We start from the raw sequence: 24,687 nt of genomic DNA on the forward strand, positions 1-24,687 counted from the left end.
CTCAAGTAGAGAGACTCAAAAATGGTCTCCATTAGCTGGTCGCTTTTGCCTTCATTAATTTTACCATTTCTCTGCTCCCCTCTCTTATGTAACTGGGAAAATTGCATGAGAGCATGAGAGAGAGTGGAAGAGGGTCAGAGAGGAATTTAAAAAAGAAAAAAATCTGGAGTCTGATTGAATTTTCACTGGTGATTTGTCTCAGATTAGTATTGTAATTTCAAACTGCGAATTAAAACCATCCATCAGCCATTAGGTTTAAAGAGTAATAGACCACTAAACCTCTGAGTGTCTGGAGGGCGTGCTAAATAAACTTTCAAGTTTATTTCATAAAAGTATACTACCCTTTGCTGGTCAGAAATGTTATGTAGCAACATTTAATGATTTCCCTTTACAGTGGATTATCACAGAGTCTTAGGTCTTGAACTCACAAAGCCTTAGATCATCAGACACAGCTGCAACCTTTGTTCATGCAGCAATTTTGAAAGGAATAATTATGCCGGAGTACAGCAGACATTCAGGTGCGATTCTGGAGAGATCTGCTACACCGGGCGCAGTGCATCTGAAACCGCAGAGAAGCACTGGGGAAAACATGCAGCTTGAAATGTTCGGGTTCGTGTAGTTCAGAGCTAAAGCGATCTCTCTGAGGAATGAGACAGCGGGAGGTGGGCAGTCATATGGTGCTGGACAGATCAGCTTAATTGGAGAAAGTGAGACAGACTGTGGCAGAGCTCACCAAGCAGCCCCTGGCTTCGTTTAGTGAAGAACACCGAGTGCAACTGTGAGTCTGGCCTGATCTGTCATGATCAGATGTCTACAATTCCTGTACATCATCTTCCTTCCTGGCCCTTTCAGCTGTCTCAAAGTTGTGTGTGCTAAATCTTACGTTTCAAACAGAATCCACAACAATTCAGTCAAATTCACTGGTATTCAGGAGAGAAGTCAACAACCGAGCAAATATATCTTCCAAACTACGAAACGTACCTGTACTTGTTTTAGGATATAGCATCAGAAATTGCTCAAGGAGTACTTCTATTGAAATAATACAGCTCCACTCACACAATATGGCCAAACAGTCGATATCTAACTAGTGCCCCTACTGACAGCAATAGTGCAGTTTTTTTTCATCAACTGCACAGCAATATCTATGGTAAACATTGACTGTGCCTCCCCCGGACAATCATGAAGAGCAAGCTATCTGATAACACCTGCCTCTAGATGAAAGAACGATCAGTTGTCATTGTGCGTTGGGATTGAGACCAATGTGTGGGCATTGATAAAACAAATTCATTCTTTTAAAGGACCAGTGTGTAGGATTTAGTGGCATCTAGTGGCGAGATTGCAGATTACAACCATCTGAATACACCTCCCCTCCCATCCCCCTCCTCTTCCAAGCATGTAGAACCTACGGTGGTTGCAAAACTAGCAAAAAATGCGAAACGCCCTCTCTAGAGCCAGTGTTGCCAGTGGTTTGTCCATTCTGGGCTACTGTAGAAACATGGCAGTGCAACATGGCAGCCTCCATGGAAGAGGACCCGCTCCCTATGTAGAAATAAAGGGCTTATTCTAAGCTTCAAAAAACACAAAAATTCGTATTTTCAGGTGATTATACACTAATGAAAACATAATATTCCATTTTTGCTAATATTTCTGCCAATAGAGCCCCCTAAATCTTACACACTGGTCCTTTGAAACTATACAGATATAGCAGACTTCTTGGCAAGAAAAGCAAAAAATCTGTGATAAAGTCCTCTAATTCCAGGGCTGGAAGCCTTAATCCTGTGATGCAGAGCATCTTTCCATCAGATGCCGAATTGACCCCCAAGAAACTGCTGACAGTGCATGATGCGATGGGAGCCCTCGCTGTGTGTGGGCGAGACTCAGGTTGTCACTGCCCACGTCAAACCCTCCGCCCCCTTCCACCAGACAGGCCACCACACCAGCAATTTTCCTCCCCTAAGACTCAGCATGACCAGTGGAAATCTCAGCATGACCAACAGGGAGCTGAGGCAGAACAAAAGACTTCAGAACTATGTGCAAGTGCAACAAAGGTCAGTTCAGTCAAAGCATAGAATACCAGAAGTAATTTGACTGCATGGTCAGATGTTATTATGCAAAAGGCAGCGCAGTGTCTGATCTGAAGCGTGATACTGATCTATAACTTTGCTTCCTTACTCGCACAACATAGCAGTCACTATTCCCTTGATCCATTTGCCTTTTTCGAATGATGTTCTCTGTGCTCTTTATCCTGAGGCAAGGTAAGTGGTTGGCAAGCAAGATCTCTGTGTAATGAATCAAGTGGAAACTCACTATCTGATCAAATGGCACACAAATACAATACAAGGTGAGACAAGTGGAGTGGCACGCAGCACTATTTGCAACATATAGAGAAAAGGACGATGTATACCTTATCGCAGCAAACAATGTGTGATAATGCTTCAGAGTAATGCTTTAATGTAATTGCACTGGATGCGCATTAGAATACATTGAGCTGAGTCTACCACTGACCAAAGAAAAAAAAATGCAATTGCACTTAGACTTTTTTTTCCAGTTGGAAGCCTTTTAGTGATGAAGCATTCACTGTGCGTGCTGTATGTGCAGAGGACGACTGCCAAGGGTTGGAATAGGGCACCAAGAGTGTGCAACTCACTCTCTACTGATAGTCGGGGTTTGTTAATTAAATTACGTAACAACACTGAATTAGAGCGTGATATGTTTAGAAGTCCAGGATGAGCAGAATGCATGAACTTCTGTAGGCGGTAGGAAACAAAGGACATTAGGGATGCACCGATTGCATTTTGCTCGGCTGATTCCGATTTTAAAAGCCTTTTTTAAAAGCCTGACCTGCCGATACCCATCCCAGCCGATAGCAGTTTTCTTTAGCTTGATATAATTAAGAGCCTACAATAAAGAAAAAAAAAAAAAAAATTAATTAATTAGAAAAAATGTACCTGTTCTTTAATAAACAACTTAAAGGTCTGCATATAAGACACTAAACAACTTCTCCAAAATGTAAACAAAATAAAGTGCACTAGCTTACAGAACTCAAGAACAGAGTGAATAAGGAAACTGACTGCATGTTAACGTACTGATGTTCTTGCTGGTCAGTGCAGCTACAGTGCGACGCCAGATTGGCTAATACCATTTCAGTTTGAGTCGATCAGGCGTAAAATCGTCCCGTTTCAATCGGTGGCCAATCGATTGGCGCACCCCTAAAGGACATACCGCACATCAGAAAGCACCTCAACTTCAAATGTCATCTGGCAGCAGTTTCATTGCTTCATTATTACACTACCGCCGAGTCCATTCAGAAGCTGATTACCTGACATGCATAATGCAGGAGATTGAGATCATATGGCTATCTACTCTGACAACAAAGACCTGCAGCCGCTGAACCATATAATACATTATATTCACGAGGTAATAAATTATTTGCAGTACGGTCTATCTCACACACTGGATACACGACCATGACATCTATATGTCAGGTCTGAAACTGGCATCTCAGTTTAGGTACAACTCCACCTCCCTCTGCAGCCCATGTGGAAAGCCCATAACGCTGTCAATTAATAACTTATGAGTCAGAATGCTATCGAATGCATTCCTTACATACAATTAACACAGTATAAATTCAGATTGTACAACGACGCCCACAGTCCATAGTACAAATGCTGTATTATAATACGGCAGGATTAAAACAATATTCAAGAGGGGACTTACGGCTGCCAGCTTAATTTAGAGATGATTCTTAAGCAAAGAAATCATAAAACAGAAACAGTAAGCTAATCCTATAAAATACCCTCCTTTCATTTAATGAGTTTCTATTGTGAACAAAACTGCTCTGAGTCAGCATAGAATACTTCACTCTTGATGTTTAGGGTGATTCAGAAAAGCAATATTGTGTACGTTAATGAATGGAAAAAGAGCCCTTTTAAATTGATTCTGAACTGAATGACCAAGTGTCTGGACGATAAATGGGAAAAGCCATTTCTAGATTGTGCATATTTTCTTGCCAAAATGTGGTCATTCAAACCCCGGGCGCTTTATTGCACACTTTAAAATTGTTGGATGATTGTGCGAAAGCAAGTGTTAACAAGCTGGATTTTATCACTGAGCTGATGCAGCAGAACAACTGAATCCATACACCTGGTATTTGTGACTGAGTACAGCGAAGAGGGATACTGCGGTTTTCAATATTATGTCATATGAAGACGTATTAAAATTAGTCAACCTATAGAACATATAGGCTTCCCATCTGTCCGCCGTGGACAGACAACAGAAGGCCTGCAGGCTTTAGGACTGACGGTGAAAAGGTCACATGGAAATTGGTGTGAACCTCTTTACCATGCATTAGTAGGGATAGAAGCCTGCCCTGAACGAAACGCTTAGCAGAGTGTAGCTTTGAAGCTCAGTGCTTTTGAGTCTGCCGATTATATCTGTGTGCAGTATGGGAATGGAGTGATTACCTCTGCGGTCGAGGCAGCGAGGAGAGCAGAGCCAACAACACTCACCTTCCCAGAGACAGACAGAAAGAGACAGAAAGAAAAAGGAAAAAAAAGGAAAAACAGCCAGCATCAAAGGACATAAAAATGCAAAAGGGGGACTGAGCAGAACTGTCAACAGACTCAGGGGGTCTGCATCAAAGACAGATATCATGCCATGAAGACAAGTAATGCTACAGAGCCCAGCAGGCATCAAGGATAACATATTTAATCATTTGGGTGCACAAATTATCAATCGCTACCTTGAATTAATGATTTGTACTACTTAATTTGCTCCCTGTAATTAATAATTCATGCCCTAAAATTATTAAATTGAGCTCTTTAATTGCTCAGTTCATTCTTTCAAATTAAATTAATTCTTTAAAATGAATAGCAAGCCAATTCGATTTATTGTAGTAGTAGGAAGAGAATTTCCAGGTTCTTGTGGAGAGTCTAGTCAGTAGACTGTGTTTTAGTATCGTCATTTATATTTTGCGATATGATTACAATATAATTCTAATAATATAGCTGGTGTGGTCAGATGTACACAGCAAGCTCCTGTATTATTGGTGTGATACTTGGAAGATTCACAGGTTGCTTTAGGGTAATAATAAATAATTCTCTCATCACCTTCACTGACGTAAACTGACCTGTTGTACTGAGAGACATCAGCTGATCAATACTGAACTTTAAACTTTCTCAGCCTGCACCGTACTGTGTGAAGCATGTTCAGCTGGTGATTATCAGACTAATTTCAGCCTGCTGTTCGACTGTCAGCACTGTCTGCGCTCCTCTGCTTTGTGTGGTTAGTTTTTCCCCTCTCTGACCGCGACTCACAATGTGAGTGAAACTAAGATGAATTTACCGCAATGTGAACGTTCAATGTCATGATCGATCAATCACGATCACAGGAGCTGAATCGGATCCTGACGTGACCTGCGGACAGGCTTACTCCGTGTGTACAGCTTTGCTCTTTTTCTCTGAACGTTCATGTTGTCAAAACACTTCAACATGACTGAGGTTGCTTCATTTTTGTAAACTGTTTTTAACACTTCATTCTGATTATGTAGGGAAGAAAAGAGCTTGTTTCTGTTATGTAAATTTATCGCCACAAATTACGAATTTGAAGCTGTAAAACACTTATTTTTAAAGATATAAGTCATATAAGTCCAATAAACAAAGCTAATCTGATAATATTACACAACTTTTCAACCTACAACTTAAATTATGTCACAAAGGAGTAAAACATGAGTAAAGCATGTACAAATTGCAAGCTTGAAAAATAAGTTAAATTGCTATTACAGCTCATTTTCTACATTGGCACTTGCAGAGCAGTTCATTTCTTAAGTCTATGAACTGTAGTCGCTGTCATAATAAATTGCAGCTCTAATGACCATAGCTGTCATTAAATGCTACCGTTGGACTATAGACGTTGACGATCATCCTCTGCTGCAGAGATATAAGCTTTTACATTGCGTCAACAAACAGGAGAGATATTAGATGAAAGTGAATAAAAGGGGTTGCCAGGGAAACAGCACTGTAGAGTCCCAGTCTTAATCCCAGTCTCTTGCAGCATAGTGGCTCGGCGGTTGGCACTGTTGCCACACAGCAAGAAGGTCCTGAGTTCAAACCCCGGTCATCCCAGGTCCTTTCTGTGCAGAATTTACATGTTCTCTTCATGTCTGCGTGGGTTTCCGCCGGGTGCTCTGGTTTCCTCCCACCATCAAAGACATGTATATTAGGGTTATACTCCTGTCAGTGACCCTGACCGAGGCACTGGCAAAACAACTGGAGTTGTATTATGGCTGCCCACTGCTTCTAGTGTGTGTTTATAGTATGGGTCAAATGCAGAAGATCAATTTCATTTCAATGTGTGTGAGTACTAAGAAATGACAATAAAGAAATCTTCATCTTTCATCCATCAAAACTATGGCTTACAGATGAGTTGCCAGCAGCATTTTACCTTATGCTCCGACTTGATCCAAGGCTAGGAATCTGCACAAATCATTAACATACCACTGTTACGTGCTTAATAAAAACATGGTGAACATAAACAACAATGATGTGACGGTGCTTCTGACAGCTGTTCACTGCTATAACATGTGTGGCAGTATGCACAGAGGGTCCCGTCAATGACAATTATCAAGGGATCCTCATTATTAAGATAGACAGGTCGTATACTAAACAAGCCAACAATACACCCAAGACCTGCATCCATCCTGCTGTAACTGTCAGGGTTATCAAAGACCATCAAGCTCTGACAGAAAATAGCCCATAGCAGTGTTTTAGAGACCTGGGCGACAGCAATGTAAGAGTGAGTGACAAGCAAACGTTAATCCTGCTGTTGGCTCAACAGATTTTAGATGAGAAATGTAGAAAGTGTTGGCAGCAGCAGGTGATGAAAATGCACCGCTGCTCAGACAACACTCTGACTAAGTCCCTGATTAATTAGTGAGGTTAGGGCTGAAGCGTGGGAGGCTGGTGTGGGTGAATTGAGGGATGGATGAATGTATGTTTGCATGTAAGGATGGATAGAAGGGAGTAGGCGGTGGATGCTGTGGTTGGTGGTGGGGGGTGGGTGGGCATTTTCTAAAGGATGTCCCTGCACTGGTTTTCTGGTGGTGGTTGGGGCGTGCGGCGAGCCATCAATGTAGCAGCCAATCAATGACACAGTGAGAGGCCGCCAGGGACCTGGATCACAGCTGGCAAAAGACTACAGTGATTTGGAGCTGGAGTGGGGGGAGGGGCATGAGTCAGGGAGAGTGAAAGATCAGTCAATGAAATAAAAATGCATCAAGAGTAGGGATGACAGGAAAAAAAAAAAAAAACAGTACACTGGGCAAAGAGCATCTGTCAATCCATCACAAACGATCCACTCCCCGACTCACTGCCCATATCCCTGCAGATTTACCATCCTAACAGAACTTGTAGTCTACAGAAAATGACATGCCCTGACTACAGACAGTCAAGTCAGTTCAATGTCCAGACTGTCATATTAGATATTGACTCCATTAAAACCTATTATTTCATATCTGAAATTACATAAACATAAAAAAAAGGCTTTAGTGAGAAATAATAGACTTTTTAGCCGGGAGGTATAGTCTCTACTTTTCAAATGATAAAAACACTCAGCAATATAGGTGGATTTTGCTCCATACAAACGGTAAAGGTAAAGTCAAGACAATATTATGATAAATGTTGGAAAAGAGAAGAAACGTTCAAGTGTTTTATGGGGCTGCCTGCTAAATGTTGATTATTTGAGTCAGTCGAATCACTGCAGAGAGCGGTGATGGATGGAGGGCAGAGCGACGCAGTGTAGCCCGACTCGTTTCTGTTGGCTGCTCCGATGCTCTCAGCTCCGGTGCTAAATGCTAGCAAAGTCAGCTAAACTACTTTTGAACCAGACACTGGCACTGCTTCTTACTGTCGTTGTACTGTGTGATCAGCAATATAGCTCACAGTGATGTGGGCTGCCAGGCAGGAGAGACGCTCTGCAGTGCATTAGGATTTTATTACTGAACTATGACCGAGAGGAACACTTTTTATGTCTTTCGCTGCGTCAGTCTGATATTTTCATACCACAAATGATAATAAAAAGACACTAAAATGTTAGCTTTTTTGGTAAATCCTGAGACTATGAATGTAAGCTGTTATAGGAGTTTAGAGATGGGAGGCTGCACTGTAGTGTATCTGGGCAACAGCTATGAATAGTACGTTTCTCATAATCATACGTAAGGTGTAGTGAAAACAAAGACATCGGTAATAATGTTGAGTATCTATAAAAATGGCCTAAACTGGTGACTCAGAGAGTCAACCAGAAAAATTATGATTTACGCACAGCTTGAGTGTTTTATCAAAATGCCCTCTTTGTCTCTGCCCAGGGTTTTTTACATTTACATAACTAAAAACTACTTAAAGCATCCAACTGTACATTTTTTCCACATAGAGTAGTTGCTGTACACTATAATAAAAAGGGAAATTTCTACACAACCACTATTTCTATACTAAAGCAGCCACTTTGTGGCATAAAAACAAAATCATCATACATCTCTGGAAGACAAATTAGGCTATCACATCGATGATAAATGAAAACTTTGGTGAATTCAAATGAGATGGGATAGCATTTTTATGCTAGTGGAACCATAAATGCAAGGAATCAATAGCACGGATTGTGACTGGTATGACAAGTGTTGTGCTTGGTCTAAAGATGTTTTTCCAAATTATCTTTGGCATAGGACTTACCTGAAACCATGTTGAAGAAACTGTTGCTAAATGTTAGACATATTCAGAAAGGTTTTAGAAAGAAAAGGTTCTCCCTAAAAATAAACTATGCTTTTATTCAGTACAAGTTAGGAGTGTAACAGAACAGCAAACTCTGGGTACCAACACTGAAGTAATTTAGACACGTCAGTTCTAACTGCTATGAAATTATGATGAACAGCTGGACTAAACATACTTAAAGTGCAGTATTACAGGCTATTACGACTTTGGGCAATGCTGTGTGTTAAGTGTTAAGGGCCGACAAGCTGGCACAAAAGAAAAGTGCCAGCGTCTAAATGTAAAACACCTCCGAGATTTCCAGGTTTGCAGAGACGTTAACACTCTCTGGCAATTCCTCTGAAAGCCACTCTGACGGGCCCTGAAGAAGACATTCCCTGCTAGCTTTGCCTTGCTGAGGCCTGCCCCCCCCCCCCTCCCCTCCCTCCTCCTCCTTCACAATGCCGTGACACAGGATTAGCTTTCATTAGAGAAGGCGCTGTAATCAGCTTTGGAGCATAGCAGAGACGGAACAATGGAAGAGGCTGAAAGGATCTGGAAGACAGGGTGCTATGGGTGCATGCTCGGCTATATGTGAGCTATTCCCTCAAAAAGAACCTGTGGCACGAAACGGCGAGACGGCCACACTGATCTGCATATTCCCCAGTGTTATGTACTACACCTAAAAGACTGCTATCATGACAAATACCACAGAAATGTCACACTAATTAATTGTGTCACTTATCATTTTAGGGCACACCAAGCCAAGAGCCATCGTTGTGCATCTATGGGCAGCAAATACCTATAGTTTTACTGTGTACTCTGTACCGTCAGCACTTGCCAGAACTTATTGGCAATCAGCAGTTGGCAAGAGAGGGAGCCATCTCATTAGCTGTTCGGCCCAGTTAATCTGTGATTTCACCCATTTAGTCGAGCTCCTGATTTTTGACCTTTTCTTTTCTTTATCCACAAGTAAAAGACCACGACACCTACAGCAGAAGCCGACTAAAGCAAAGTAAAATACTGTAGTGCAACTTCATATTGTAAATTTTCTGACGCACAGCATAATGATAATGTTTAAAACAGATTCACAATGTCATGAAAAGGTCAGGGTAGTTTATTTTTGTTTGTCTCTATGTAAGGTTTTTTGGATTACAAATACAGACTACTGACTAGTTATTTCCTCTCATGTAGGCGCAGAGTGTAGCTGTGGTGATGTGATCGAATGCAACTTTCAGCAGAAGACATGGGACAACTGATCATGACTCTAAAGTGTCATTCATAAATCAAATCAAAGTAAATCTGGCTATCCATCTGGCCTGTCCTATCGTGTGTCCAGCCTTTCAGACAATGTTTTCCCAGGGATTCAAGGCCGCGATTTCAACATTTTCTTCAGACGCTTAACAGAAAGGTCAGACAGCTAGGGAGGGACTGGTGGCCATGTTTGGATTCCAGTCTGGACAAAAACCTGGCCCTGCACGTGCACAGAACCACCTTTGTGTGAGTCCTGCGCCACTCTCCATCATGCTGTCAACTGGCGCTTGTACTGGGAAGGACTGACGACACAGGTCTATCAAGAACATATGCCCCCACTAACCCTGGAGAGCTCCGCCAGTGCCCGGACAGCCACTTACTTTACAAAGGGTTCTTGTTGGTGGCTGGTTCTTTGAGTGTGTAGTGACATGTGGACGGGTGGCTGGACACAATACAGATACACTGTGTGCACATACAGATACACTGTGTGCACTTCAACTGGGGCTGCAGTTGTCACAAACCAGAAGTTTGACTTGTTTTACTTAGTTTAACATGTGAAACCAAAGACTATAATGATACCATGTCAGAATAAATGCTACCACAAATAACTGGCTAGCTTTGCAGCAACTTTTGCAGCGCTTTCATATGTTCGTTTGTCAAACATGTCAGTTCTATATTTTGCACCTGGGACGAGATTTGTCAAAAGTTTAGGATCAAGAGATGGTGAACTGTTTGGTAATGCTGAATGTTTTATCCGTTTCACTGCCTGCAACAGCCAACCGTCAAAAGCAGTATTGCAGCACCTTCCTTTCCAGACCCTTTTAAATATTTTATCCACACATATAAACCCTCTAAAGCAGTCGTTGTCAAAGTGGGGTCCTTGATGTGGTTCCAGGGGGTCCCTAGCAAAAAGAGGAATTATTTATTTTCTCTACAATTCCATTCATAAGTAACACAATGACAGGATGTGTTTTATACACTTTCTGTAATGAAACATCTAAAAAAAAAATCTTACCAGATAGAGGACCCTGGGACTAAATCTTATTAAATGGGGGTCCATGGTCTAATTTGTGTCAGTTTAGGGGTCTTTGACATGAAAAAGTTTGCTCTAAAGAGAACAGTGAAAAGTAATTTCATCTTGCAGAACACATTTTCTTCAGGTATCAAGACATATTATGTCCTGTTTTTAGAGTGTAATACTGAAGTCAAGAAAATCTAGGCATCTAAATATGATACCTTGAAAATATGAATATCTGTCTGGCTGATTGGGGAATCGTCTAGAGAGGCCAAGTTCTGACCAAAGTAGGGTCGGGTACCGTTCACATTTGAACCAATACCGGTAGCCAACAGTGCCTTTTTTCGGTACTTTACTTTCTCTGTAATAACAAAGTAGTATTACTTTGTTATTACAGAGAGACCATAGGATTAGCATGCTAGGTTAACAGTCTGTCAGCTGTGTGACTTTATATCCATGCCGTGACGTCTTTCAGAGTACACAAACATCGTAAAAACACCTGTCACCTGCCCAGGACTGTGCTGTTAAACCAGAAACACTGTGGCTACACCTTATTTTCATACAGTCTGGGACACAAACAGCATGGCACGGCTATGCTAATGATGCTAGCTATGCTAACTAGCTGCTACCGACGTAATTTGGTCAGTAGCCTTAAAAGTACATAGTTCAGTGCCCAACCCTAAGTTGTACTATCACATCTCAAATCCCAAATGAGAAATCTAAACAGACAATAATTACACACTTGTGCTACACTAATGTGCTACAATATGATACGCAAATCAATAGAAAAATGTTGATACGTTCCAGAAACTCCAACTGACTTTAGTGTTTTCTGTACTCATTCACAGCTTGCATCTGAGATAATATGCCTCAACAGGCGTGATCGCACCTCCCAAGGAGGGCTCGTTGGCAGCAGAGATGTTGGCATTTCTAGAATGCAATTACTAGACGCATACAGAGGGGATGAGGCCAGTCTATATTTGCACCCACACTTGGTAAACGGAGCATACCAGACCTGAGGTTGACCCAAATAAAACACAGCCTGAACTGAAGATAACATTCTTCATCGTTAATTAACCTCCTTGTCCCTCCCACTTACTCCTCTCGACTGGGAAGGTTACCTGCTTGACTTGAAAGCGAATACCGCTTTGTCACTATCACAATGGTCTGTGAACTGGGGCAAACCCTCCCAACTATACAAGAATAGCCCCATCACATATGTGAAATGGCATTCCTCCAAGCTGTGTCAAAAAAAACAAGGGAGGGTCAGAAGTGGCAAGCAAAAACCTATGTGTTCTAAATAAATAAACACACAAGTTGCTAACCATCACGATTCAAGTTTAATGAGACACTTAATATTGAAACGAACATCTTTGTGGGATGAAGTGTTTGTGTCCAAGAGATCCATGGTTGAGTTTTCATTTCTGGCAGACTGACTGAGGTTTTTCGGAGGACAGGTGGTGAGGCAATGGGATAGCGCAGCCAGCCACCTCCTCCCAACTCTTGCCAAGGCAACACAGCCCCTAAGAGTCCCCTTCCTTTGCCATCGCTTCCTTTTCCCCTTGCCCACGCCCACCTCTAAAGCCCATCTCTGTATCTAGGCCATGACTGCGTGGGTGTGGTGGGTTCTCCTGCCAGCAGGGGCACCTGACTGCCAAGAAAGAAAAGCAAAAAAATAAAAGGCGAGGGAAGGCAACAAAGGAATTACTTCTCTAAAGACCAAAGGAATTCTGAGTCAGCAAGGGATATAACTCCACATCAACCTCTCTCTCTCTCTCTCTCTCTCTCTCACACACACACACACACACACATCTTGTCTCGCCATTCCCAGCCCCCCGGAGGAGCTCTATATATCAGGAGAAGCTGTGACGGAGCCCCTGAAGTAGCTGCTATTATGCAACCCTTCTGGGCTAAAAATGACTGTAAATCATCCTTCTCTGCCGCCAGCCTGACCTCCATATTGCAGAGAAAGCACTTTCAAAATTCACTAGCGGAGTATTATGCTGAAGGCACCATCTGTGCAGGCTTTACTAGCAGCCGTGAGATTAAAGGCAGTTAAAGCATCACATTCGAAAGCCATCTCCGCAGTCAGTGTCCAATCAAAGATGGGGAGCGTCAGTGAGGGAGAGGGCCATAATAAAACTGTAGGTGCTGCTGGGTAAAGCAGTAGTGGGCTGACCAGGTCGTACCCCTGATCCCTTTAGACCAAACAGGCCTCTTGCAAGGGTCATGTGTCCTTGACAATCAGGTCAGTGAGTAAATTCAGGACTAAGCGAGGGACAGTTGACAGCTTGACTGCCTGAAGGGAGTCTTGACTCCCAGACACTCTTCTGCTGTGGTCAAAAGCTTCCTAAACGTCCTTAGCTGGCTGTGCATGTATGTCTTTTTATATTTACAGACCAGATACAGTCACTCAGTTTTTTTTAATTCTTTACTTGTATAAACTTTCAAAGACATTCCCACTTGGTATGTTACCCTGCAGAGCTATCCTTCGCCCCAGTTTGTACCTCTCATTTTTTTACCATTGCTTTTGAATCACAGAGCTCAGCATCTAATTTTCTGAAAAATAAATACCGCTCTTCTATAAAGGTATTTCCAGACCCCGAAGATTCTTCCAACCATCTGGACGAAAAAAGTGATTCCATTTGCTGCACAATAAAACTTCTATATATTATTTTATATTTTCATTTAAAATTTTTCTTGTGTTGTAAAAAGCACACAAGGACATATGCTATTTCTGGCAACCTGAATAAGAAATACAGTCACACATTGGGAAAACTTTCACATCCTACAGCTACCATCTTTGTTTGGATTATGAATCAGTTGCATGATTTAAGAAATAGGTTAAAAATATATTTTAAATGTACAGCAGATAGAGTATTTTTTCATCCAGATGGTAAGATGAGTCTTTGAGGATAGTGGAAATACCTTCAGAAGGAGTAAGGAGTTTTTAAAGATCACTTTTTTTTTTAGCTGTGAATGAACCGTATTTTTTTCATAAGTTACAAAGTTCTTAAAGCCATATCCTTCACCAAATGCACACAGAGACACAAAAGAATACAGTGCCATATACTCTGGTGGTTTGGTGGTTCTCAATACACTATATTTACTTTCATCTAAAGCAAATAGACTTTATAAAGACATCCCATTCAGAGTTGCAGCCTAATTCTGTGGAACTGCATAGCTCTGTACTATACACCATCTGTTAGGCTGAGAAGACGTCCCTGCCCTCTTAACTGCTGGCTACAAAACACACAGTGCTCAACAAATGTTTAACGCTGCTTACAACTATTGTTTGACAATGGTACTGTCATGCACAGAAGAGATTGAAAATAACCACGAATTTTGTCTTGTGCAGGGGGAATGCTAAATTGATTTTTAGTCTGCCAATTGCTACCCAAGTGCTGGCTTAAAATCACTTAGAGATACACTATCTGCCGGCTGACCGGCTGATTTGTACCTCGATTTGGCCGTGCCCATGGCTTGCCACATTCCTCCAGGGGGATCGGATTACGTTCTATACAGGGAGACAGGCCTGAAGCATTATGGGTGTTTTTGGTCTTACAACATGGGTCTGACAGAGTTGAGCTGCAGCGTGAGCAATCGAGTGTGCAAAAGGGAATGAGAAGAAATGCTGGATAAATGGCAGATGGTGGCCTAGAGGAAGCAGTGTAGTCATTGTTGAGAGCGGGGATGGCAGAATCACTGCTAAAACTGAACACAGGAAAAAGAAATATGTTGTTGGAGGGTGGCTGGAATACGTGACAGGGAGACAGAAAATAGTTGAGGCAGTGAAAAAGAAAATAAGCGGCCTCGCACAGTGTGTCTCACTTTTTTTTTTTTTTTTTTACAGGACAGAATAAGAGACAGTGCTGACAGAAGTAACTGTCACGCCCCAGTAGAAAAGCTGTCAAAGATATTGTACTCTTTAGTATTCTTGAGACTGTGTGTCACGGACATGGACATACCCAAACTTATGTTCACAGCAGTAACTGTGTGCCAGTGAGCTTCTATATCACTCAACAACTTTGCTTGTTTCTGTAGAGGCTGGGCCACTATTAAAAGCTTGCATGACATAGCAAAGCAACAAACAAAACTGCCAGAGAACATGACAGCTAGCGAGCGTGTGCGTGGGACTAAGGTGTGACAACGGCATTAATTACCAACAATGGACCACATCTTGGGCTCAGTAGTTCACACAGAGTGGATGTTAGCTTGTTGAAATAACTCCCATGGTTTCATAATGCAGTTTTTCGGCAACACAAACAAAAACTAAAATCAAGGTTAATTCATGGTAGGTCGCTCGACACTTTCCTTGCATGTCACGCACCTGGAGAATTTTGTTATGTTGCGGACACAGTCATATTTTGTCGCGGAATGTGCATGGCTCGTGTTACTAACGTCATCATGGAGGCTGTAATTTTCACTGAACTTCCTTATTGATATTTTGGTCTGTAGCTTTAGATAACCGGTAATGTCCTTGTTTAATTAGTTTAATTAGACTGAAACCTTTTGTCGAGGCGTAAACTGAAAACGTCGGACGGCTCTTTAATTTCTGTCGAGCGACGCTCATCAAAAGTGTTGAGCGACTTACCATAAATTAGCCTTCAGTGGGGTGGGAGGCACCTACTACTTCCTTGAGTTTGCGTCCACATTCTTTGGAGTCATCACCGCACAAATATGAAAACACATGAATACATGTAGGAACACGTTTTCACAACAATGACAGCTGACTGGTGCATCAACCGCAGTCTGCTGAGAAACAGGATCTCTCTGTGTGCAATCAATAAAGCAAAATACAACCGTTAATAAGCAGCAGGTCCACTTGACATTAAAAAGATACAGTACGTGTCTATGGGCCCTCCCCTTAGTCCTAATGGTCCGGTTTCGATAGGGAGCGGGACGACATTAAATTTTAAATGATTGGGTATCGTAATGTATGACTCCCCGGTGGTGTTTGGACAGGCATAAAATCAATCGGAGCCATGGGACACACTTACCTCCCCACAATCTGACTAACGGAGGCGCTGTGAGCTCAGACTGATGGGATATCAGTTTGCACTGTGATCGCGTTTGCCTCGGCCTGGAAACTGCGGAGGCCAACTCCAAGTCGGCTTTTACTTCCAGGGGGTTGTGACTGTCTGTTCTGCCCCGTGCTGCTGGCAAGCTACAGGCTTTAGTGTAAATTAAATCTAACTTTAAACAAGATAAATTGACCTTGCAATAACTAACAGCATACTCCCACAGAAAATAATTATGCTGACTGCCAGTATCAAAGTTTCACCTGGTGGCTTGATTTAACTGACAAAACAGCAAGGGCAGGGTGACAAATACATGCCACCTCTACCTTATGTCTACACCCAACCTCCAAACCAACACACACACACACACACGCACACACACACCTCAGTCACGACTCTGGCTCTGGTCAGCCTCTGCAGAGTGTGTTTTGAGTGAGTGGGCCACGCAGCGGTCCTCTTCCCTCCCTTCTGCACGTGGGCGGGAGTGACTGAGTGGCCTGCCATCATCAGCTCTGGGGCAAACTTAACCCCTCTTTGCCTGGTTGTCTCATGACACATTTTTAGAAAACCACAGGGCATTTTTTAATTCATAGCCCCCCCCCCCCTAAAAAAAAAAGGCAAGCTGAGCCAAATTCACGTTAGACATGAGCTTGATATGTCTGAAAATTATTAACTTAAGTCCTGATTTCTAAAAGTCTGATAAAAAAATGAAATACGTGGATGAAAAGCATGTCAGCCATCATCAGGAAGTACTGTCATGTCTCCTCACACAAACGCCACTTTCACAAAACAACATCTTGTCAGGTCAATTATAGAACAAGCTGACATCCAATGACAGATCCCCCCCCCCCCCCCCCCCCACGGGAGACGAAGATAACCACGTGGAATAAGAGGGTTCATTTTCAGCCAGGTGGTCTATAATTAACGTGTGTGAATGAGGGTAAATAAACCTTGGGGCCTCGACTCACCTCCAGCTGTATTTGTATAGCTGGAGTTTCTCTCTTGTCCACACACTGGGTGCTTTAGCTAGTTAGCTAACGACACCTGAAAGAAAGGAAACCCCTCCTCCTCCCCCCAAGGGGGTTGTCATTTCACGCAGTGCGATCAACAGTGAGTGAACAGAGGGAAAACAACTTGCCCCATATAAAGCATTTATTTACTCATCTGTAATGAGGGCTTTCCTCAATTAAGCTATTTTTTTCTTCGCTTGCTCAATGGACCTGAGAAATAAAACAAAAATGCTTTCTGTTAAAAGGCTCCACGTAGAACATGAAAATAGTCTTTGCTTTGCACAGCAGAGTGAAAACAAAGCGGTATTTTTCAAAAAATAAAAATAAAAAATACTAAATCACATTACCCACTGCAGCCAGATAAAAAAAATGCCTCAGTTGCTCCTCTTCTTGTCCCCACTGTCATTTTTAAAGAAGTTAATGAAGTATATACATAACACTTGATTAAAAGTATTGATTTATTTAAAAGGAACTGTATATACAACACCACCTCTCTATTCTCATCAGATAAATCTGCTCAGCATTGGATTCATTTCTGAAGCTGAAATGATGAAGTGATAAATAAATATAAAAGGTGAGGAAGTTTGGTTAACCTTGCACTGCATTCTTTCATAGTTCTGCAAACAACTGGCAAGCTGGTACACATGACATTCAATATGAGTCCCACACGTACTTCACTTCTGGGGTCTCCTGGCTTATGGTGAAAAAGTACGAGTGCTGAAAATACCCTGGAAAATGTCAAACTGCATTCTAAGGGCTGAATCCCATCAGTGGCCAGTCACTGTCTGAATGCACAGCGCTGATGCCATGTTGGCTGATGCTGTTCCCAGTGCCTATGCATCAGTGATCGGCCAAAAACAAACTCCTGCCAAAAAAAAAAAAAAAAAAAGAAGAAAAACCTGCAGTGGAATGCAGCACCTTGAACATAACCGTGATATTCTGTGAGAAACTAGGAAATGCTCTGACAGCTGATTGGCTTTATTGAACACCCTCAAAAAAAAAAAAATTGAATGATTCTACAAGTGAAATGAGAAAATTAGGCTTCACTGGCTGTCGTTCCCAGGATTCGCTCCAATGAGTACAATCATGGTTTAGTAGCAAACTTGCTTTCTGAAGTCATTCGGTAAACCAGCGTCATTGTTTGGGGTGTGCTAACATAAAAAGGCGTGGTGGTCATCATAACAGACTCCCTCATAGCCAGGGTTTGGCTCTACCTGTCAAGCTATAATGCCAGATAAAGTGTGGAGGTTTATGTACCCTTATATACATGCCCACGTACTGGAAATGACAAAAATCAGCATATTCATCAGTTCTTCATAGAAACCGGTCGCATTTGCATCAGCATCAACGTGTGTGTGTGTGTGTGTGTGTTTGTGTGGGTGTCAACAAGCACCAGTGCCTATGTGATACCAGAGAAGATGCAATCTAGACTAGACAGTTACCGAGAAATATTGCGCACCCCTCTCATGTAACCCCCCCGTGCCCCCCTCCCCCTTACATGCATTGAGTCGATGAGCCGGCACAAGAGTTACAACATCCCTCCCCCTGCGGTGACTTTTCTCTGCTTACTAATCTACCATTTACAGGCAGCCTGCAGATGGCTTTACTCATTTCACCCATATTTAAATACAAACGACTGCCCGGCACAACACGGGAGTGTGTGTCTATGTTTGCATCTGTCACACAGCAGCATGCAGAGGCTTGTCCCGGTCCCACCGAGACAAGCCTCCCATTTAAAATACAGGTATGTTTTCACCGCGAGGAACCCCCCCCCCCCCCACCCCCACCCCCCCACTAATGGAGGCAGGCATGGAAGAAAAAACAGAGGCCAATGCACTGTGTGTGTGTTCACACAGCAGAGGTTTGCCCCAGATAAAAACCTAGCTGTAGAGATCTTTTATCCTGATGATACAAAGCGTTATTCAGTGTTGCTATAGCGGTTTCTCATTTAGCACGCGGTTTGAGGTGGCTGCGTGTGCATGCCTGTGGGCTGGGGTTAAATAAATAGTCAGGCAATTCAAAATGTAAACAGACTGCAATTTTTAGCTAACGATAAAGCTAGGGTGTAGCAATTCATATTCAGAACATACTGATTTTAATTATGCAGATTAATCATCATCAGTCTACTCAAAGAAGAATCTTTTCGGCTTTTAAATATACTTATGAAATTCTTAAAATCAAACTATGAAATCAGATGCAGTATTTCAAAGATATGTGGCTCAAAAACCCAAGTCGACTTCTTCCTGGGTGTCTTCACACCACTGTTATCGATGTTGCAGACACTGCATTTCACAAACAAGTACTGCAGATGAACAGAGCAAGAAAGCTTGATAAAAATGCAGTCTGTAAACTTATAAAATGCTCCCGCAATACTAAAAATCTATCCCATCTGTAAAGGTGACACAGTATTTCCACCCCCCCAACTTTGGAGGCTGCAGCTAGCTCTGCTGATCAGATACTGTAAGATTTGTTTGCATGCTTTTATACCCTTACAGTGCAGTAAAAAAAAAAAAAAAAAAGCTGGATTCAGTGAAATAAAAGGGTATGTGAACTAGTAGTCTGCCTTCACAACCACTTGCTCATCCACCGCTCCCCACAGCTGCTTTCATTTGCTTTCACTCACGAACCTGCACACTCCCACGCACACACACACACACACACACTCCCAAGATAAGTATTAATAAAATTGAAATTGGTACTGTCGCAACCACTACTACAGTTACTATCAAAGCAGTATTACTACAGCTGAGATGGAACACTGTTTGGACTGCACTGATTTTACACATCAAAGTCTGTTTACAAGTCTTGGGGAGTAGTATAAAGCCAAAAATGTAGGTTGGGGCTGAAGACTACAACTTTGAAAATGAAAAAAATCTGGGGAGTTTTCCAGACGTCTGTAGTCCGTTTATCATCACTGCCTGAGGCTAGCAACTCAAGGCTAGCTGGTACTAGCAAAACACACCAGAATCTCCCACTGAATCGTTGTAGTCGAGTTGTGTGGAATGCATAGCATAAGTGTTGCAGGAGTGCAGTACCTTTTTACAACTTCAGTGTTTTGTAAACTGTAAACCAACTGCCAGATAATTGAAACTCCTTTTTGTGCTCTTGCTGTATTAAATGAAATTCTGTCTTTTTCTGATTCAACCTGAATAGTGAAGTCACTTCTTCACTGTGCAACGCTTCTGCAAAATCAAAAATACAAACTGCTCCTGAAGCAAATGATCATCTACAATGTTGTTAACTGAATTGAATTCTATGTCTAAATAAGAAAAATCTGCTTCACTGATGAACCAAAAGTGACCCATGTTGTAGCTTATGTGTACACATGTGTACACGAGCGTACATGGCTGCACACCAAACCAACCCCCACCAAATCCCATGTCTTTTTCGCTGCTCGTCTATGCTCGGGCCTCTGAGTGGGAGCTGAGGTGAGAAAGCAGATTTACTACTCTACAGGCCTCTAATATAACCCAGCAACCCAGTTCACTGGGTTATCCTCTCCTCCCCCACTCTCACTGTACTGGGTTCCCAATGTGTAGTTACATGTGTTGCAGACACTGTATTGATTGATTTGTGACTCTGCTGCGACCAGCTCCAGAGAGGGATCTAATGACACACGACTCCTGTCTCTGTTCCAAATGGCTTTTGTTAGCCACTGTTGCTCACAAAAGGACCATGTGTTGATGTCTGCCAGCTGTGAAATGGGAAATGCTGAGGGTTTGTTTATATGGAGGTTGATTTTTACCAAATAAAAAAGTGCAACATTATGATCTATGATTCATGGATGCCACAGTGGGTACAGGCAACCTAGAGTGGAATTTTTTGGGTTTGGTTTTTTGTAAAAGGGTATTTTGGTGCTTCAAGAGGAAAATGTGGTGCATGCAAGGCACCTTATGAAGAGGCACAATAGTACAAAGCTACAGTAAAACTCAAGCTACAAGACTGCTGCTGACAGAACTGCACTGTTTTCTATGTATCAACATTGTAAGTTAAAAAAAAAAAAATCAAATCCCCCAACTGTACTTATAGGCTTAGCAACAATCTAAAAATGCCAAGGTAAGTAAACACTTTTTCTCCTCCCATTGCTTTATCAAGACCCAACATCCATTTGTTCACATGAATTAGCAAGAGCAGCAGCTAATGCATGGAGTCAGATTACAACCTCTGAGCAGAGCCGCCTTTATCCCCCTATATGGAGCTTAATCTGTCCAAATCCACTTCTTTGCTGTGCCCTAAATCCACAACAGAGCCTAATTCCTCCTTAATCTAATGAGCGGTAAAGGTGCACTTACTCAGGTTCAGAATACCACAGACTGTGCATCTGAACATCACATCACAGTAAAAGGTTGCTAAGGTCTCCCCTGCTTTGCGATGACGCAATACTTTGCTATCAACCACAGAAATAATCTCTTGCATCACGGCAGAATAAGCGAGCAGATGCGCGACAGGCTTCGATCACTTGTTTGGCTGTCTTCTTGTCACTTATAGTTCCTGCTATAGGCGACGTTTTCAGGTCGAGATGTGTGAGTGGACCGCTGTCAAGAGATGCTGAGGAAGAGGTGGCCGGCCCCCACAGCAACCGGCATCCGGACTGCTTCACACGGCAAGCAGACATGACAGCAAACAGAGAGGGGGGGCTTGACTGCAGACTTGTGAAACTTATGAAACTGATTTACTCTGAATAACTTCTAAGACAATTACACGAGAGAGGAAACTGCTGCTGCTCTGCTTTGAACGGGTTCACACATTCAAACGCTCGCAAATCAGTGATGTCCGCGCTGTCAGTAGCAAAGTAAAACCGATTATAGTTTGGCTGAAAGGGCAGCACGCTCCGAAATTTGAAACACACAGACAGCAACAGCCTCACACGGCCGTATAAAATCTCATGAGCTCAATGTTTGTGATGAGGTTTTAGTCTGGAAAGCAAACAGAATAAAAATCATTTGAGGCCTGCAGCTAAAATCCTGTCCAATCAGAAAACTCAGAGGAGAGGTGGTTTGATGATGGTGAATGGTGAATCATATAATTAAACCAGAGTGGGTATGATATTCACAGTTTGCTATTTGAAAAAAACCTGCTCTGCACTAACAAGCACTTCAAGCACTTTCACTAACAGGTCAACTGTCTGACCAATTGCAGGCTCTGATTAACCATTACTTGCCTCTTAAACACAGAGGCAGCTGCAAGATTATATTCACTACACAGGTAACCCAGTGTTTCCCCTATAATTGTACAGACCTGGTGGGCTGCCAGGCCAATCAGAATGCCCCCCCAGGCCAAAAATAACATCAAATATGTATTCATTCGGAAATCAATAATCATATGCGTTCTGGAGCCTCTGTGTGGCGCTGTTCTGAAAAGTGATGAGTCAACCTCTGTGTCCTTGCCTGGGGAAACTCTTGACACAGACCCCCCTGCCCCCTCCTGAAAGAAACAAAATATTTTATTTATGTTATTTACCCATTTCATATGCACTCGTTTCATTTCGGCTCAGTGTGAGAGTCTCCGCTGCATTTTGCTGTCATTTACGGTCACGCTAGTTTCTCTCTTCTGCTCTGCTCTCTGGTGACGCTCAGCCCCTCCACACACACACACACACACGGAGCAGAGCAGAGGAGAGACAAGTGAAAATCATGTTACCCGAGTTGACCGCCAGTTTTTTTGTGGTTTCTCATCTCGCGGGAAACCCTGGGTTGCAGGCCGAGCCTTTGCGGTCCTTCGCAGTCCTGTTGGCATCCTTCCCTGGCTATCGCTACTGTTATTGTTGCTGTTATTGTTATGATTATTGTTATTCTGTCACGACCCCCCTTCCCTCTTTCTTTCTCTCTCTCTCAACCCAACCGGTCAAAGCAGATGGCCGCCCACGAAGAGCCGGGTTCTGCTTGAGGTTTCTACCCGTTAAAGGGGAATTTTTCCTTACCGCTGTCGCCAAGTGCTTGCTTATGGGGGAATTGTTGGGTCTCTGTAAATGTGAAAAGTGCCCTGAGATGACTTTTGTTGTGATTTGGCGCTACATAAATAAAAACTGATTGATTGATTGATTGATTGAACTACACTCATTACATTACTGTGAGTGCAATAAAAGCTTCACAAGTAAAAAGTTAACAAGGGTAATTTATTAACGTAATCTGCCCAAAAGATGGACAAATGTCGACACCAAACGTCTGAAATTCAGGTCAAAATATCTGTTTTTTTTTTAAATGTACCCAACCTGAATCTGGTGACAGTGGCGAGGATGCTGGGAGCTAGCATGACTTGGTTCACTGGGAAATTTTACTGTTTGTTGGGGTCCAAATGTTCTGTAATATTGTAACTAATTGGCTTAACACCATCCCCTCTGCAGATATTTTTTGATTAATTGATAAATTATTAGAAATTAAATGGTAAAAAATTGCTTGTTTTGTGTGACCAAAGATATTTACTACTTACTTACTATCACATAAGACAAAAGAAATACAGCAAATGCTCACAACACACAAGCTGAAACTAGGGAGTACTTTTGGCAATTTCATTTGAAAAAAAGCCTTAAATTATTTATTATCAAAATTGTCTATCAACCAATCGACTGACTAATCCTTTCAGCTCTAGTGCAACTGCATGTTCAAGTAAAATAAAACAATTTTGTTGCCGAAGACGTGTGAATAACTGGGATATTAATATTTACAAAAATAATTACCCTCATTATTTTCGCCACAATCATGCTAAATAGAAGTGGCTGTAATAAAGTGCTTCTCTTTTCCATTCACCCTTTCTAGAAGTAAGTCATTAAATGCTGAGCACCTACCATGAATGAATCAAATTCTTAGGCAATTCTCACAGAGGAAATCAATTCTATCCACTAGAGGAAAAACAACCTAATAGAGTGAATAAAAAGCATTACAATATTCAGTATCTTCATATCTTCACAATAAACATTTACATTTTCAGGCCGCTTGCTGATGTAAATTAGCGGCCACCAAAGGATATTGCAACTCAAAGCGTATTAAGACAGTTTGACGTCATCTAGTTTTTCCATCTCCGTCCCGCAGAGCAGCAAACCTGTGTTTGCTCTTGATTAAAATTGACTATCTAGCAGAAGAAGAAATCAAGTGCCAAAAACAAATCAAGGATAGAGTTAGTAAAAATTGGCAGACTGGCACAGGATCAAAGTCACAAACAGCCTCAGCAGTTGTTCTAAATCACTTTTCTTTCCCATAGTCATCAAATTCCCATGCTGTCCTTAATTGTAATGTCTTCTGTTGTCGTATTTGTCTGACAATAGCCGATTGAAAGGATAATACTGTAAATAAATTAAATAAAAACAAAGTTTATGCACGCTAATGAGAAAATATTAGTCAAAATGAAAGCTGACTGACAAACGGTACTTTTTGAAATCTCTGTATTAGACTGCGCTTGCACCTGATAAGAAAGAAAACCCCCCGATGGAACACATGGTTATGAGCACGAAGCAGAACCATATGCAGGTGATCACACGTAAGGCGAGGATCAAGTATGTGGCATTACTTAATGTTCTCTTCTATAAATGACTCGGCTATCCAGCTGGGATCAGTGGCTGGCATTGCGCCGCTGTCACCACCACCATCTCTCCAACCCACGCATGTCTGAGCATGGGGGCCTCTCCTCAAAAGTCAAATGTCAGATGTTATCCATCC

General features: G+C 42.1%; 1 protein-coding gene and 1 long non-coding RNA gene across 5 annotated transcripts in view; both read right to left on the minus strand.

The window, feature by feature from the left end:
- Window positions 1–24,687, minus strand: part of LOC137175080 (protein phosphatase 3 catalytic subunit alpha) — a 74,591-nt gene that overhangs the window by 46,590 nt on the left and 3,314 nt on the right. The window lies entirely within an intron of this gene.
- On the minus strand, window positions 23,222–24,062 carry LOC137174970 (uncharacterized). The gene is made up of 2 exons (XR_010925519.1): window positions 23,493–24,062; window positions 23,222–23,348 (listed from the first exon to the last, which is right to left on the minus strand). It is a non-coding gene; the product is annotated as an uncharacterized lncRNA (long non-coding RNA).

This window comes from Thunnus thynnus, chromosome 22 (genome assembly GCF_963924715.1).
Source record: "Thunnus thynnus chromosome 22, fThuThy2.1, whole genome shotgun sequence".
Classification (NCBI taxonomy): domain Eukaryota; kingdom Metazoa; phylum Chordata; class Actinopteri; order Scombriformes; family Scombridae; genus Thunnus; species Thunnus thynnus.